This window comes from Echinops telfairi, unplaced genomic scaffold (assembly GCF_000313985.2).
Source record: "Echinops telfairi isolate 266 unplaced genomic scaffold, ASM31398v2 ScPeMD7_7457;HRSCAF=8495, whole genome shotgun sequence".
NCBI classification, from domain to species: Eukaryota; Metazoa; Chordata; class Mammalia; order Afrosoricida; family Tenrecidae; genus Echinops; species Echinops telfairi.
In genome coordinates, this window is record NW_022111357.1 from 3,360,053 (window position 1) to 3,365,602 (window position 5,550).

The following is a 5,550-nucleotide window of genomic DNA, read 5'->3' on the forward strand; positions in this document are numbered from 1 at the left end:
TAAACAGAATCATACCAAAAAAAATTGCTTGATGTTCAACCATTTCAAGATGTAGTATATGAACCTAATGATATTTAAGAAGTCAAAACCTCACTGAAGGCATTATGGAAAAAAACAAGAATCCAGGAATTGACTACCAAATAAAATATTCCCACAAACTGATGCAACTCTGGAAGTACTCACTAGTCTATACAAAAACTTGAAAGACCTGGCCAACCAACTGAAAGAGATCTATATCTATGCTCATTCCAAAGAAAAGTGACGCAACAGGATGTGGAAATTGTTGAACGATATTCTTAATATCACACGCATGTAAACTTTTGTGGATGGTAATTTAAAAATGGTTGCAGCAGTACATGAACAGAGAGCTGCCAGAAATTTAAGTTGGATTCAGAAGAGGATGTGGAAAAAGGGATATAATTGCTCATGTCAGATGGATCTTGGCTGAAAACAGAGAGTACCAGAAAGATGTTTACTTGTGTTTTAACAAATATACAAAGGCATTCAACTGTATAGATCATTGTGGATAACATTGAGAAGAATAGGAATTTCAGAATACTGAATTCATGCTTTACTCACTAAACCATGGACCCTGGCTTGGGCTGCATTCTTTCACAGAGGCGTCCCCTTTTCTAGCTTGTACCAAAGGGTGGGGGTAGGCTAGAGGTGGTCCAGTTGCCACCAGTTATGTCACAACAGGAAGGAAGGGGGAACCTACTCCTCCCATACTTGCCTGTATAGCACCTCACCCACTTTCTCCTTGAGGGACACACAGTTCTTCATTCTTGGGTTTCACTAATTGTTCCTTCCCTAGTTACCTTATTCCCTCTACCCCCATAATTTGCAAAGCTGTCTCTCATATAATGAATTTAGGCCTTCACTTTGTGATGCAGAGCAGTTCCCCCCACCCCCTCCTCTTTCTTTGATTCTTGGCATTCCAAATTGTGCTTCTTTAGGCCTGCTGGGAATAATGAGCAGGCTTATTGAAGAGCCAGGTACTTCTGAATGGCTTCTCCTATTTCTACACACAAAAAGCCACAAAGGTCCTGCCAAAGCTTTGAAACCCCATCCTTGGACTCCTCCAGTCAGGGATACATAAAAAGGGGCCGAGAGAAAGGGAGAAAGAGGGTGTTTTATTAGTAGTTTTTTTCTAGTTACATACAATTGTTTGAGTTTTCTTGAAATGAGTATACAGAGCCTTAGGAAGGTGATAGGACTTGCCCGAGATGACTCGGGAAGGGGTGGACTGAAAGTTGCTCTGACAACTTCACATGGAAGGGCAAGGCTCTTTCCACTGTAGGTGGGCTGTTCCTGGAGATTACGTTGGACTCCCAATCCTGGAATATAAAGAATTTCCCCAAAACTTCCTTCTAAAGGAGAAAGATACATTACTGTCCCTCAAATGATGAAAAACATGGCATAGGACCTAAATATCTTCATAGTCAAAGAGCTAATGGCAAAAGCTAAAATTATTTTTTTTTTAAAGCAGGCTTAGTGGTCAAATTGCGATGGAGAAAACCCCAAGGCGAGGACCCTTAGTCACCCTTCAGGTCTGGAAAGGAGCTCACCCCTATGGCTCAATTTTTAGCCAAAAAATAGACATCCATAAGAGAAACAATAACACTCGGGAGGTGTCCACAACTTAGGAGAATCAACTAATTGAAATCAAAAGGTCAGCATTTACTCAAGGACAAATTCCCAAAGGAGGAATTGAAACAGGAAACAGAGAGGAAGTAGAATAATCATTTCTACATTGTCGGGATTGTAATCAATTACATGAGACAAAATGTGTATGAATTATTGAATGGGAAATTGGCGTGCTCTGTAAATCTTCACCCAATCCACAATAAAAAGTTAAAAGAAAAACAACTAATGGAAGTGTGAGTAAAGGACCTTCCTGTTGAGGTGTCTGCCCATCTCACCCACAAGGGGACAGCCCCACATACCAATTGTGTACTACGTGACTGTCCTGTGTGGGCACAGTGGACTGAATTAGCAGTTGCTGCCTGGTTTTACTGGGCCAATGGCATTTTTGTGGCAAGATCATCTTTAATTAGAACCAGAGATTAGAGTGTCCAATTTATGTTGGGATGATCAACTTGAACAAAGGAGGGTTGGAAATCTTCTACTTGCCATGTTGAATAAGAAACTGAACAAATGGTGGGCAGAGAAAGGAAGAATGATCTATGAGTAGAGGAACAGAAATATAAAGCACCTAATGTTTTCAGTTCCCGTTTTGGATGAATTCCTGCTTAATTTGGTGAGACAAACCCCTAAATTATATAAATGCTACAGATCAAATAATAGAAAGATGAAGAATCCCATCTCTACCTGTACAGAGCTTCGAATACACAAGGGAATGCCAGAGGTACCAGAGATGCTAATTCATTCATTTAGCTACGATTTTTTTTAATGTCTTTCATGTGCCAGCTAATGAACAAAATAGACAAAAAACCCTGCTGCCATAGAAGTTACTTTCTAGTGAGAAGAAATAGAAAATAAACAAGAGAATAAAAATGTCATAATTGCAACATAAAAAGTGCTATGGAAGAAAATGATCGGGGTGGGGGGATGAAAGGAGGGTTACCGTTTAAAATAGGGCAGCCAGAGTGGGCCTTATTAAGAACAAAGTCAGTGGGCGAGTGCATTGCATGGCTATCTGAGGAAAGAAACACAGAGACGGAAGGAGTCCAGATAGAGGAAATCACACTTTAAGAGGGCCCTCAGGAGGGAAAAGATTTCTCACGACAGACATAGTTATGGTTTTCAGGAGTCCTGGTTGTGTAGTACAATCGACAAGGCCAGCGGTTAGAAACCACGGAAGAAAAACAGGGCTTTCTACTCCTGTAAAAAGTCCCAGACTGCGGGAGGGTGAGTTGGAAAGAGGAAACAGAATACAGGGATCTACATATAACCTCCTCCCTGGGGGATGGACAACAGAAAATTATGACAAAATAATAATTTATAAATTATCAAGGGTTCATGGGGGAGGGGAGAGCAGGGAGGGAGGAGAAAAAATAAGCTGATACCAAGGGCTTAAGTAGAAAGCAAATGTTTTGAGAATGATGATTGCAACAAATGTACAAAAGTGCTTGACATGATGTATGTGTGGATTGTGATAAGAGTTGTATGAGCCCCCAATAAAATGATTTAATTATTAAAAAAAAGTTCCAGTCTGGGGAACTCACAGGGACAGTTCTCCTCTTTCCTATACATCGCTACTGAGTCGACATCGACTCAATGGCAGTGAGTTTGAGAGATTTTATACCGTTTTTACTATGTGAAAAATCACCAAAAAATCCAGTGGCTTCATAATCATTTACTTATTCATAATTCTGTGAATTGGGACTGGGCTGAAGAGGATGGAAGATTCTTCTCTCTCTTTGTGATGTCAGCTGGGATTACTCATGAGCCTGGGCCTGCTTCAGCAGCAGGATTGACTAGACTCTCTCCACACACTGCTTGCTTGCCCCAGCGTCTAGCTTTGGCTTTTTTGTGTGGCAGTGGAACAGTTCCCAGCAGCAGGGGAGGGCAAGGCCTCAGACAGGCATTTTTCAAGCCTCTACTTACTTCATGTTGCTGCTCTCACATTGGCCCAAACAAGTCATGTGACCAAGCCTAGCGTCAGTGTGGGTGGGAGGCAATGACACAAGGCGGCATGATTAGGGCCATTACTGTAACGTCTTCCACCACACAGAGGAGGCAGTCGGGATGGAGGGGAGTGAAGCGAGTGTCCAGAGTAAGCAAGGGGATGAATCATTGGGGCAGATAGGAGTAATGATCAGACAATTAGATGAACACTATTAATGTCACTGAATTATATATGTGAAGATTTCTGCTATGAGCAACCTTGTAACTGATGACAGTAACTTACTTTTTTTTCCCTTCCTGAGATCTATTCAATTACTTAATGTAGCCCTTCTGTCCATGATTTCCTGTGTGATGTGTTATAAATTCTAGCCTCGGTGCCTGCGGTTATAATCCCATTTTGGAGGGAGTTCTTGGCTATGCTAAGGTACACGATTAAGATGGGATGTATTTTGAGTCTCCACCTCACCAAAAGGTATGAATCCAGTCACCACCCTTCATTTCTTTGGTGTATGAGGCTGAGTTGTCTAGAGAAACAAAACCAGTAACACTCATGTGTACAAGAAATAACTTTATATCAAGAAGGTATCCCAGGCCAACTCAAGTTCGATGCTAACCAGAGCCCTCTTCAGACTCACGGAGCTGCAGGCCAATGACATAGAAAGGTGATGCGGGAAGCAGGCAGATATCAGGCCGGTGGATGCAGAGTGGCATGGATCCAAGGTTGGTGGGAACATGGCAGAGCCCTGGATCAGCAGCCCACATGGGGCCACCTCTGGAGGCAGACACAGAGTCCCAGCAAGGAGGAAGCCTAAGGGAAAAGTGCCCATTGTCTCTCTGGTCTTAGACCCAATTGATAGGTTGGACTCCACCCCTATACTTTCACACAGGTGCAAGTGGACCTAAATCCTCACTGTCACACTTACGGATATAGCCTGATGAATGAGAAAAGCCACACCTCCATCAAACTCATTGCCCTGGGTGTAAGAGTCATCTACGAAGCAGAGAGAAGTCCAGACTGTCAGGGAAGAGTGGCCACCAGCGGATCATGTTCGAGATCTCTGTCTGAAGTGGTGGAGGCTAACACCAGAGGCACCAGAGGCTACAGCAAAGAGATCATGGGACAGATCAAAGGAACCAGGCTGAAACCAGAGGCAGAGTCACGGAGACCATGAGATAGAACCGACGAGCAGCACCAAGACGATGAGACTATGATGCAGAGCAGTAGGCTGGCTTCCTGGACCACCGAAGCAGATAGGAAGGGCCCATGTTGCTGAGAGGCTGAGGACTAGAAAGAGACTTGGCTGCTGGTTGAGGACAGGTGTTGCTGTGGACCAATGACTGTATCATTGTTGTTTTCTGATCATAGCATGTGGTGACCTGTTAATCTCTCTAATCCATCTCTCTTGATCATTAATATTGTCTGTGATTTCGTTGTGGCCGTTGCAGTGAATTACCAAACACGGCATAGAAGCAAAGTACTGTAGGGAGAATGGCTAGCGTCAGAATAGGATGAAGAAGAATGGATAGTGGAGGCATGTCTGACTCTTGCTTTATGACAATTTGCTTTATGACAATTGGCTTTGGGTTTGTGTGGAATTGGATTATCCTACTCTCTTGTGTAGACAGAAGAGGTAGATACACCTTTTACACACTTCTTTTTGGGTGAAAGGAGCCCTGGTGGTATAGTAGACATGAGCTGCAATCCCAAGGTCTGCAGTTTGAAACCACTAGCTGTTGTGTGGGAGAAAGACAGCCTTCTGCTTTCTGTTTTGTTTTGTTTTTAAACAGTCTTGGAAACTCACCAGCCTGAGTGATCACAAGGTGTTGAACGGATCACTGAAGACAATGGGTGCATAAGCAAATGTGGCGAAGAAAGCTGATGGTGTCCGGCTATCAAAAAGTATAGCGTCTGGGATCTTAAAGGCTTGAAGGTAAACAAGCGACCATCAAGCTCAGAAG